Source organism: Trichosurus vulpecula, chromosome 2, assembly GCF_011100635.1.
Source record: "Trichosurus vulpecula isolate mTriVul1 chromosome 2, mTriVul1.pri, whole genome shotgun sequence".
Taxonomy (NCBI): domain Eukaryota; kingdom Metazoa; phylum Chordata; class Mammalia; order Diprotodontia; family Phalangeridae; genus Trichosurus; species Trichosurus vulpecula.
In genome coordinates this window covers 408,827,685-408,841,087 of record NC_050574.1, presented here as the reverse complement: position 1 = coordinate 408,841,087, position 13,403 = coordinate 408,827,685, and the positions used below count along the sequence as shown (strand labels likewise).

At 38.5% G+C, this 13,403-nt stretch overlaps 1 pseudogene; it reads left to right on the top strand.

The window, feature by feature from the left end:
* Positions 1-2,493: 2,493 nt before the first annotated feature.
* LOC118837271 lies at positions 2,494-11,304 on the top strand (annotated as a pseudogene).
* Positions 11,305-13,403: the final 2,099 nt, after the last annotated feature.

Here is a 13,403-nt window from a genome sequence, read left to right as displayed (position 1 = left end):
CCAGTGCTAAAGGCTGGGTGCAGTAAGTAGGGAAGGGGCACTATCCTGCATACTTATATTAAATTTATTGTACAGTAAATTTATGTATACTTTATCACTAACTTTACCTTCCATTTCATAATTCTGTTTATTATTATGACACAGTATTTAATATGTATTCGTTTTAGTATATTTTATGACTTGTATAAAGGAGCTGATAAATGGGGTTAAGTTACTTGCTCAAGATCACATAACCCTGTACCCAGGGTTAGATTAACTTCAATAAAAGGATGATGAACCTACCTGAGGCTAACTGCCTTTTAGGAGAATGCTCTGAAATTCACTGGCTCTTATTCTTGTAGCCTCACCATTCTCAGGTAAAGACATACACACATCTAAAAAAGTTATGAGTGGTCATAAGTTTAAATTAAAAGTGATATGGTTTTTAAGGTTCCATGAATCACTGTACCAGGGATGATGAACAAACTTAAGGGACAGAGTAATCATGCAGTAAATATCTACTATGTAAAGGCAGAGGGGTGGGGATGAAGACTTAAACCCTTGACCACGTTTCCCCAAATGTCTTGTAGAATCCATGCCAGCTATATCCCTTCTTAGGGGTTTGAATAGGTAAAGATTTAGGTAAGGGAGATAATTCAAGTGGCCTACAGGCTTAGTTTTGCATTGCCAAATGCCTGCTGGAGTAGCTTTTTCTCTCTCTTTCTAATAGCCCATAGTCCACCATGGTACTACTGCCAACCATTCTTTCACTCTGCCTTTGAATTCACTGCTATTCATATTGCTCCCCCTCCTGATCTTTCTTTCCCTCTCAGAATGGTTGACACAAGGCTGGGCTATATTCCTTAGAAGCCCACAAAGTTATTTTCTAAGAGACTTTTCCTGTCTTCAGGAAACTGTCTCTTTTATAGTCTATCAGATAAACAATTCTTAGGAATTAAAAAAAAACAAAAATTTTTCCAAATTTATTTGCGAATGAATAAATTAGATGAAATTAAAGCATGTGATTGGTCCAGATGGCCAAAATTTGTTTACTCAGACACTTATGAAGTAATGACCTGGAAATAATCATTTTGAAAAATATCTGTCACAAATTAACTGATCATAAATCCACATACTATAAAAACAGACCTCCAAATATCTTTGAAAATTCAACAAATAAACAATACCAGTTCAAAAAATTATCACAGGCTAAACTGTTACTTACGAATAACCCAAAATAATATTATCCAAATCGTGTTTAATATATATAATTTCTTTTTTTAAACCATTATTTATTTAATATTTTCAGTTTTTGGCATTAATTTTCGCAAGAGTTTAAATTACAAATTTTCTCCCCATTTCTACCCTCCCCCCACTCCAAGATGGCATATATTCTGATTGCCCCATTCCCCAGTCAGCCCTCCTCTCTGTCACCCCACTTCCCCCCATCCCCTTTTCCCTTACTTTCTTGTAGGGCAAGATAGATGGTTATGCCCCATTGCCTGTATATCTTATTTCCTAGTTGCATACAAAAACTTTTTTTTGAACATCTTCTTTTAAAACTTTGAGTTCCAAATTTTCCCCCTTTTCCCTCCCCACCCACCCCCGCTAAGAAGGCAAGCAATTCAACATAGGCCACACATGTATCATTATGTAAAACCCTTCCACAATACTCATGTTGTGAAAGACTGACTATATTTTGCTCCTTCCTATCCTATCCCCCTTTATCCAATTTTCTCCCTTGACCCTGTAACTTTTCAAAACTGTTTGCTTTTTATTACCTCCTCCCCCTATCTGCCCTCACTTCTATTGTTCCCCCTTTTTTATCTCCTTCCTCCTTCTTTCCTGTGGGGTAAGATACCCAATTGAGTGTGCATGTTATTCCCTCCTCAGGTCAAATCCAATGAGAGCAAGATTCACTCATTCCCCCTTACCTGCCTCCCCTTCCCTCCCAACAGAACCACTATTTCTTGCCACTTTTATGTGAGGTAATTTACCCCATTCTGTCTCTCCCTTTCTCCCTCTCTCCATACTTTCCTCTCTCATCCCTTAATTTGATTTTTCTTAGATATCATCCTTTCATATTCAACTCAGCCTGTGCCCTCTCTCTCTCTCTCTCTCTCTCTCTCTCTCTCTCTCTCTCTCTCTCTCTCTCCCTCTCTCTTTCTTTCTCTCCATATATATATATATATATATATATATATATATACACACAAACACACATATATATATGTGTGTGTGTGTGTGTGTGTGTGTACGTATGTATGTATATTACCTTCAACTACCCTAATACTGAGGTCTCATGAATTATACACATCATCTTTCCATGTAGGAATGTAAACAAAACAGTTCAACTTTAGTCAGTCCCTTGTGATTTCTCTTTCTTGTTTACGTTGCCATGCTTCTCTTCATTCTTGTGTTTGAAAGTCAAATTTTCTATTCAGCTCTGGTCTTTTCACTGAGAAAGCTTGAAAGTCCTCTATTTTGTTGAAAGTCTATATTTTTCCTTGGAGCATGATACTCAGTTTTGCTGGGTAGGTGATTCTTGGTTTTAATCCTAGCTCCATTGACCTCTAGAATATCATATTCCAAGCCCTTCAATCCCTTAATGTAGAAACTGCTAGATCTTGTGTTATCCTGATTGTGTTTCCACAATACTCCAATTATCTCTTTCTGGCTGCTTGCAGTATTTTCTCCTTGATCTGGTAGTTCTGGAATTTGGCACCAATATTCCCAGGAGTTTTCTTTTTGGGATCTTTTCAGGAGGCGATTGGTAGATTCTTTCAATTTCTATTTTATCCTCTGGCTCTAGAACATCAGGGCAGTTCTCCTTGATAATTTCTTGAAAGATGATATCTGGGCTCTTTTTTTGATCATGCCTTTCAGGTAGTCCAGTAATTTTTACATTATCTCTCCTGGATCTATTTTCCAGGTCAGTGGTTTTTCCAATGAGATATTTTACATTATCTTCCATTTTTTCATTCCTTTGTTTCTGTTTTATAATATCTTGATTTCTCATAAAGTCACTAGCTTCCACTTGCTCCAATGCAATTATTAAGTTGATATTTTCTTCAGTGGTCTTTTGGACCTCCTTTTCCATTTGGTTAATTCTGCCTTTCAAGGCATTCTTCTCCTCATTGGCTTTTTGGAGCTCTTTTACCATTTGAGTTAGTCTATTTTTAAGGTTTTGTTTTCTTCAGTGTTTTTTGGGGTCTCCTTTAGCAAGTCATTGACTTGTTTTTCATCGTTTTCTCACATCATTCTCATTTCTCTTCCCAATTTTTCCTCTACTTCTCTAACTTGCTTTTCCAAATCTTTTTTTGAACTCTTCCATGGTCTGAGACCAGTTCATGTTTTTCTTCGAGGCTTTTGTTGTAGGCTCTTTGACTTTGTTGACTTCTTCTGGCTGTATGTTTTGGTCTTCTTTGTCACCAAAGAAAGATTCCAAAGTCTCCGTCTTTATCTGGGATCATTTTTGCTGCCTCTTCATGTTCCCAGCCAGCTACTTGACCGTTGAGTTTTTTGTTGGGGTATGACTGCTTGTAGAGTAGAGAGTACTTTGTTCCAAGCTTGAGGGGATGTGCTGTTGTTTTCAGAGCTATTTCTGTACAGCCAGATCTGCCACTCCAGCATTCCTCCTCCCCCAAGAACCGCCAACCTGGACACGACTCAGATCTTAAGCAGGCTCTGCACTCCTGGTCTGATCCACCACTTAATTCCTCCCAGCAGGTAAGCCTGGTGCCAGAAGCAACTGCAGCTGTATTTCTGTAGCTGCAGCACCCCCGCTGCCCCCCAGGTGGTTCGCCGAACAGCAAACTCCTTCACTCTGTTCCCACAGCTTTACCCACTAACCTTCTCTGTTGTCTTTGGTGTTTGTGGGTTGAGAAGTCTGGTAACTGCCACAGCTCACTGACTCAGGGCACTAGGGCCTGTTCCACCTGGCTCCCGGTCTGGTTGGTCCAGCCTATGATTTCTAAGTTACGTGGAGTTTAAATGTTAAAAATATACAGACCTAGTTAAAAGTTAAACCAACATGTAAACAGGATGAAGTATATATCATCCCACTCATCTTTTATTATAATGGAGTTGCTCCAGCGAAAAGACAGAGTATGAACTTATATCCCAATATTTCAATTCAATTATTTTAAAAAATAGGTATTATATTCATATGCACAATAATTCATAGATCATTAAATATAATAGTAGGATATATACTTTCCCCAGGACCATATTGTATTTAAATTTCATTTTTTAAAAATGAGGATCAGATAATAATAATAATAACAGTAACATCATCATCATTATTACAATTAACAATGACCTTTATATGTACATATATATATATATATACATATACATATATATAAAATGATTTCTATATTACAAGATATGTAGCTAGCCATCAACTAATTGTATCATATAATACAGAAATGCATAAGATAGTATTATCTCTGTTGTATAGACAAGGGAACACGGTTGGAAGAAAATTTTGGAGAAATTCACAGTGAACAAAGGGTTTGTGATGTGTAAGACACTTCTGGGGGGTAGATAGTCAAATCAAATAATTCTGTTGGGAAAAAAGATCACCTTTGGAGCTTGAATTATTTTGATTTGTGTATTGATTTAATTAAATCAAGGGTGCCAATTTTTTCTTCACCTTTGACTGTGTAGACATAGCCTTTTTCATCTCTCCATTATCGTTACCCATCTCATCTATGGGTATATATTATGTATGAGCAAGAGGGATTTGGATTAATTTAGGGACCGAATAGAAAACATTGTTAATTCGTTTAAATGAAAGTATTCTTATACATCGCAGAATTGGGAAAATTCAAGGATATGAACAAATTGATATGTATTTGTTCAAGGAAATTATGCTTGGTTCATTTATTTTGATGATTGTCATTTAGTTTTAATTATTCATAGTGGTATTTCATAGTATTCCAGCAAGTATACTGTACCATACATTGAAAAACTAATGAAGTCTTTGAAATGGGAATGTTAACTTCAGCTCTATTAAATCTACTGAGAAGTGAGTAAAAACACCAGATTTCTTATGAGAAATATCAAATTTCTGGATTAGCAGAGTTATAATTAACAAGGTTTTACTGAAAATAAATAAGCTGGAAAAGGACATTCTGTACCTAACTTAGAAATGATTCTTTTGGTTGACAGGAAATATCCCATTATCTTTCTTCACAGGCATCAGGGGAATTCTTTGAGCTCTGTTTCTAAGAAAATTACTTTGTACTACTTTCCTTGCAGGCTCTCTTCCATCTCTACCCTCCCACGGCAATCTCAGTAGAAGGCCCCCAGAGGGATATTAGCAATCTTGCATTATTTTTTTTTGGAATCTTGATGAAAATAATAAGAGAAGTAAAAGAAATACTAGGAAGTAATTTTGGTATCTTTCATCCTTATAATTCCGAATACACTCTTAGAACCTGACATTAATGCTAATAAAATCGTTCCTCTTGCTTTCTATCCCCACCACCTAAAAATCATTTTCCGTATTAAAATCAACTACATTTGATTATGCAGGAGGTCAGTCAGTTCTGTTGCTGAAGTGTTTAAAGTAACAATTAATTTAACTTTTAATAGCAAGGCCTTAGAGAGAATACAATCCATTGTGTTATATATGATACAATGAAAAAAGAAACTGTTTCATTAGTTTACCTGTCAAGAAGTAGTATCTCTTTCAACCTCTTTTCTAACATTCAGGGAATTGATTCCATGGTAACAGGCCTCTGTGTTAGTATACAACAGCGTGAAGTTCTTGTCCCTGAGGAGATCTATATGATCAACTGATTTAATTGGTCCAATTCATGCTATCAATATGTTGCTAAAACGAAAGGGTTTTTCCAGAGGAATTAGAATGCCAGATCAATGCTGAAAGCAGAACTCCCTCTCTCTCCCCACTCCATCCCTTTTAAAATTTGACCTGTTTAAAGAAAGTCTCCACAGGCAAGGTCACATGCTTTAACCGGGTACATCAAAGAAAGTTAGAGACAAGAAATAGCACCAGAAAGGAGGAAGAATATTAGAGTAACTCACTGATCTCCCACCTTCCTTATACTGTGCCCTAATTGGGCGCTTCCTAACTAGGGCAGCCCATCAACCTCTTCATAATGGAACTGGGAATAAGACCCTCAAAGTGGTCATTTGAAGGAGTGGTGTGTTGTCAGAGAAGGCGACAGCGTATTTTACCCATCTTGACATGACTAATGATATTTTCGAATTTAAAATGACTTCCATTTTAGTTCAAGTGGGCTTTCACATCTGTCCTCTGTATTTTCCCCTTCTTTATTCAGTTCTTATGCAAAGACAACAGAGAGAAACAAGAAAGTTAACTTTGTCTCAAACCTCTGAAGCCAAACACACACTGGCAAATGAGAAAGGCTCTGTCTTTCCCCTCCTGAAACACAACAAACTGCTGCAGAATGAAAATGTGCTTTTCGTATTCCCTAAGTTCTTGTGGTAAATGGAAGATATTCAGAAGCCCACTTGTTCCAGAGAGATAGATTTCTTATGAACCAGCTGGATCTTCTTATGTTGGCTTGCAATGACAGTTTGAAATAAAGCTTATATTTGTGACTTGTGACTTGAATTTCTTTCCACAATAATAGGAAAAGAATGCAACCGGGAATGTTTCCTGAGAGACTTCTTAAGTTGAGGAACACTAGAGCACTTTTATAACTTTAATCCTCACCCCCAGATCTCCTGTTCCATGTTTCAAATTGTCTGCTGAAGTCGCTATATATATATTCAGTAAGTCACAAATCTGGGGTTCAAATTCAGGCCTCCTGACTCTAAAGCCAAGTCCTTATCTGTAGGATAGTTAATAACTAAGATGTCCCTGGAGTTTCTTTGATATTTTGTCTCCCTAAAAAGCCCTCCATTTCTGGAGGGACAGAGGTCTTTTCGTAAAGCCCCCTGACTCTAAGTAGGAAACCATCTCTTTAGGCCATAGCAATATGAAGACCTTGATAATCTATTGACAGACTGTTCTCAGGTCTTGTTTATCATCCTTATCAATTTTTTTCCTGGCCTATTTCCATGACATTTTAATTGGTCTACCTGGATCAACTTTCTTTCAACTCCAGTCCATCCTTCACTCCTCTGTCAGTAATTGTCTATACCTCACCCCAGTGGCTCCCTGTCACCTCCAGCTTCAAGTATAAAATCCTCTGTTTGGCATTCAAAGCCTTTCATAACCTGCTCCCTCTACCTTTCCAGCCTTTTTATATCTTACACTCTTCCATGCTCTCTGCCATGCAGTGACACTGGCCTTCTTGCTATTCCTTACACAAAACACTCCATTTCCCAACTCCAGGAATTTTCACTAGCTGTCTCTCATGCCTAGAATGATCTCCCTCTTCATCTCTACCTCCCACCTTCTACAGGAGGCGTTTCCCTGTTTCCTTTCATCTTAGTGCCTTCCCTCTATTTATTTTTCTGTATTAACCTATATCTAGCTTATTTGTATATAGTCATTTACATGTTGTCTCCCTGATTAGCCTGTGAACTCCTTGAGAGCAAGAATGATCATTTACCATTCTTTGTACCCCAATATTTAGCGCAGTGCCTGAAACATAGTTGGTCCTTAACAAATCTATATTGACTTACTGACAACTGACTAAGTAGCTACCAAAGTGATTTTCTCTAGGCCCAAGTTTGAACATGTCAGTCCTCTACTCAGTAAACTCCAGTGTTTCCTTATTACCTCTAGGATTAAATGCAAAATCCTCCATCTGACATTTAAAGTGCTTTACCACCTGGCTCCAACCTACATTTTCCCATCTGTTAAATGAGGGAATTGGATTCGATGACTCTGAAGTCCTTTCTACCTAGATCTAGAATATTATATTTTCAGGCTTATTGTTCACTCTACTCTTTCACATCCTTTTTATTCACACCAAACTAGCATTTCTACTCTTCCTCACATGCTATGTTCTATTCCTCATATAATAAGTGCAAACAGACAGAGATTTGATTTCTCCCATGCTTGGGATGTTTTCCCTCCTCACCTGCACCACTTAGAATTCCTTGTTGTTGAGTTATTTTTCAGTCATGTCTGGTAGATTCATGTATTTGGGGCTTAATTTTGGCAAAGATGCCAAAGTGGTTTGCCATTTCCTTCCCCAGCTCATTTTGCAGAGTAGGAACTGTAGCAAATAGAGTGGAGTGACTTACCTAGGATCACACAGCTAATGTCTGAGGCTGGATTTGAACTCAAAGATGAGTTTCATGACTCCAGGCCCATCAATCTATCCACCACATCACGTAGCAGCCCCTTAAAATTCCTAGTTGCCTTCAAAGAAACTCAGACACCACAGCTTTTATGACATTTTCCCAAATCTCCCAGCTATTAATCCCCCTCAAATTCTAATTACCTTGTATTCATTTTGTATATTTACATACTCTACAGGTATGTGTTGTCTTCCCACATAGTACGTTAGCTTTGTGATAGGAGGAATTTCACTTTTATCTTTGTATCTTTAGTATCTAGCAGTGGCCTTGGCACATCATAGGCCTTGTTGGGTGAAGGATTGATTGCCTCTTCTTATAAAGTCAGCTTATTTATGTTGTGTTTCATGGAAGCCCAGGTATTTTGTAGGGAGGAAAGGGGTACTATTTAGGCCAGGGGTGGGGAACCTGAGGGTCAAGGCCACGGGTGGGGAACCTGAGGGTCAAGGCCACATGTGACTCTCTAGGTCCTCAAGTGGGGCCCTTTGACTGAATCCAAACTTCACCCCCTTGGCCTCAGGTTCTCCACCCCTGGTAGGCATATCTGATTGTTTTCCAGTCCATAAGTAATGAGCATGTAATCAGCTATAGAACTGTATGTTTTTCATTCTGGGCTACATATTCAACAAGAAGGAGGACTAGATAGTTCTCATGACCTAGAAACTCTTCAAAATATGAATTATATGTAATGGGATAAAACAATCACAGCTGTATCTATAGGTGAAGATACCAAGTATCCTAGTGAGGTAATCACCAGATGAATTAATAGCAGAGAAGGCTAATACCTAATCCCTAACATATTCACTCAGTATTCCATCCCCCACCAGCCCACATAGGCTTATGCTCTGGGAACCCCTCCTCCTTCCCCTAGTCTAACATTCTGTGCTAGCAAGTAACAGTTCTTAACTTCTTGCCTATTCCTACCCTAGAAGAAGGAAATAGAGTTATAGGAAAGTGGAAGTATGGTCTCCAGGGGGGTAAGATACATGCACTGCTCTCTGGCTATGCTCAGTCAGAGAATTAAAGAACAGAGGGAGTGGGGGTGGTGGTGGTGGTGATTGCATGTATGTGTGGCTCCACCAGGCCTGATAAAAAGGAGACTGACACACAGCTGAGGCCAGTTCTGTCCTTCTGGAAATCACTTGGAGGCAGAGACGAAGACAAGTGAAAGTAAATTCCCAACGTAGGGGGAAGCTGAAACAGCTTTGACTGCCAATTCTCAGAGACAGGGAATCAGAACCTGAGTATGGAGGAATATAAAGACAAAGAAAAAAAATGTATTTGCTACCAAAAGTCTCAGGAAGAACAAAACTCAGTTAAAAAACAAGTACAGGCAGATAAAACAGCAAAGAAAACAATAACTAAAGGAATAAAGTTTCCAGAACAGTCAAATGAGTCCCAAAAAAATGTTTGAATGAATACTGTAGAGTCCAATCTCCTTACCTCTGGAGCCAGTCTGATGCCTCCACACTCATCAAGTGCTAAGAAAATGTCAGAAAAGGTCATTGTGGTTCTTGAGGAACCTGAGGATCTCCTATATCCTGGTATGTTTAAAGGCATTTGGGCATATCCTATGTCCTGGTGCGGTTGAAGGAACAGGGCTATGATGTTATTGCCTATCTGGCCAACAGTGGACAGAAGGAAGAATTTGAAAAGGTCAAGAAGAAGGCACTAAAGCTTGAGGCTGAAAAGGTTTTCATTGAGGATATCAGTATTGAGTTTATAGATTAGTTCAGGGCTGTCCAAAATACAGCTCGCGGGCCACATGCGGACCACAGTGTGATTTTATGTGGCCTGCCTGTGGGTTTTAATTTTCGTGAGGGAAAAAAATAAAATAATAATTTGTATGGAATGTGTATTAGATTTTTTAATTCCATCCCTAATAAATAATCTTGTTGATGTTAATTTTCCTCAGTGTTTTTAAGCAGTATTATGGATGGAACATATCGCATGGAATTTTCGATCAATATTTGGGATGTGTTCTGTCTGTATGATGCAGACTAGTCAGTATATACTTACCTTTGTACTGTTGTGTTGTCATTTTGTATTTGCTTTCATGCTTTGTGCCTTCGCCTGTCATATTGATGATGCACATTCTCCCACTTCTATTAGTGTACTGTATTTTTTATTCCGGTTGCGGCCCTCAAATAATTATTTTATTTTAATGTGTTCCTAAGATAACCTAAGGTTGGACAGCACTGGATTAGTTCATCTGGTCAGCTGTCCAGTCCAGTGCCCATATAATAGGAATGATATCTCCTGGGCACCTCCCTTGCCAGACCCTGAATTGCCTGAAAACAGGTGAAAATTGCCTGCTGGGAAAGGGCCAAGTGCATAGCCCACAGAACTACAAGAAAGGGGAATGCCCAGATCTGGCTGGAGCTCATTCACTAATTCGCCTCAGATTAAGGTCATTGCCTGAATTCTACTACAGTTTCAAAGCACATAATGCTTGATGGAGTATGCCAAGCAACATGTAATACCAGTCCTGTTATCCCCTAGAACCTATGGAGCATGGATGAGAACCTCATCCACATCAGCTACAAGGCTGGAATTCTGGAGAACTCTAAGAATCAAGCCTTCCGTGGCCTTTACACAAAGACCCACAATGCTACAAAGACTCCTAACAGCTAAGTTCAGTTCTAGAAAGTTGCCTCCAAGCAGGAAACCAATGTCAAAGATGGCACATCCCACCACACATTATTGGAGCTCTTTCTCTATCTGAATAAAATGATAGGAAAACATGGAGTTAGTTGAATTGGCATTGTGGAGAACTTACTTCATTGGAATGAAGTCCATAGGTACTGATGAGATTCAGAGGGAGTGATCTTCTACCACACTCAATAAAAGATTAAGGCTTTCACTATGGATTGGAAAGTATGCAATCAAATGGCCTGGGCTTGAACTTCTATGAAATTGTATGTAATGGTTTCTGGAACAGCCCCAAGTGTGAGTTCATCCACTACTGCATTGCCAAGTCCTAGTAAGGGGTTGAGGGCAAGGTCTAGGTATCTAAACCTTACCAAAGGACAGTTCTACATTCTGGGCTTAGGAGGCTCTTTAGTCGTCATACAGTGAAGAATGATTGTGCATAGTGCCTATGAGTTCTTAGATGGATAGATGATGGCCCTCTGATGCCACTGGCTTTATCAGCATCTACTTCCTCAGGCTAAAGGAATACCAGACAGGATGGCATGATTTCCTTTTAAGCATCCCTACCTCCTCTTTATTTTTAACATTGGCTTTAATTGACTTTTTGCATTTTATTTATTTCTTAATTGAGAGTCAATTGAAACATCTCAGGGACAGGAGATCTGGGTTTGACAGTGTTTGGAGTGACTCTACTACTAACCATCTGTGTGACACTGGTAAATCATTTCATCTCTCTAAACTTGTTTCCTAATCTATATAATGGTAATAATATGTGTTCTTCATAACTCAAGGGGTTATTTTTTAAAAGTGCATCAACCATAAAATGCTATATAAATGTGTTATTATTAAGAAAAATAATACATATCAAATGCCCATTCTTACTAGTGAAGTATCTTCAATGCCCTGTCCCCCCAACACATACACACACACACACACACACACACACACACACACACCCCTTCATAAATTAAAGGTGAACAGCTATTATATTTCATCTCTGCATGGTGAAACAATTTTATTTCTCATTCCCTAGGATATAGGATCAAACCAAGTACTCCAATACCTTACTTTGCCCCTCCTGTGAGCCTGTAATAACAATGTTGCTTGCCACTACTGTGGCTGTGGAAGGCCAATAACAACAGCACACAGAAGGGCTGCCAGCATAGGTTCTTTTGATCTGCTCTTCTAAGGAAAGCAACCTTAAAGGGTCTCACTTTAATCAAACATACATATATCATTCACTTAGTTCAGGGGGAAAACCCACACCCTGAACTTCAGAGCAAATACAAACAGAAATTACAGACATACATTATATAAACAGAGCAAATAACACAAGCCAGCCTATCCATAGCAATACATAGTTACCAGAGAAGCACCAGCTCCTTAACAGCAGCTACCCAGTCTCATCTGGTCAAATCACACTACACTCTTCCAGTGAGTGAGAGCCCCCAAAGAAGAGGCTAGCCTCTGAGTTTATATGCCCTTCTTAGGGCCCAAAGGCCCTAATCAGCAAAAGGATGTGGGCTGGTGCTTTGCACCTAGTAAGACTTTATCAAAGGCACTTGATTACTTTAGCATTCTCAAAGAGAAAACAGTAAAAAAGTCCCACCTTAATTACCATTACAGAGCCATCTTTCCACGTAGCTACAACCACTTACTTTCTTCTGGTTTCATTTATAAGGAGAATGTCAAGTTTGATATGATTTGTTTCCTCTAGTAATATGTCCACTTGTTAGTCCTTGGATAACAGTCATATTTATGGTTCTAACAGCCAACTTAAAATTTATAGATACTCTAAATATTGTGTTATTCTTAGCACCCTCAGATTCCCCTTTCTGCTATTGCCACAAGCACTAAAGAAGCTGATGAGATCTTAGCACATATGTATTGTGTGCTAAAAATTCATACTACAGCTTAAATACATTTTTTCCTGAGTCCCTGAGTATCTTACAGGTGCTCAATTACTAATGGAGCTGTCTTCAATGCAGGATCTGAATAGTTGAGTTTGGAGCATCTTAGAATTTGTAGGTAGACATGCATGCAATCTCTATTATGTATGCACATATGCAGGTATGTGTCCATGTATTTGTCTATGTCATTTGCTGTCTCCCCGTTTTTCTTGCTATCTGCTATCTCTGTGTGATAGGCTTCAAGTAAAAGGAGCTCTTGTACTTTGCCAGTATTCTGATGGAAGCAAAATGCCTGTATCAGTAAGGCAAGATTCATGACCTCAAGGATGACCATGAACCTGCCTGAATGGTTTGGAATCTCAAAGTATGAAAAACTCTCTAGGTAGAAGGCAGAGGAAGTATAACATTTATTTAGGCACCAGAGTATCAAATCTCAAGACCAAAAACTCCAATTCAATATAGCAGTTCCCAAACCAGTAATATACATATATGTATATGTATATATCTATATGTGTATATGTATATATATGTGTGTGTGTATGTATATATATATATATATATACACACATACATACATACATACACATATTATAACAGTAATACAGCAAGGAACCA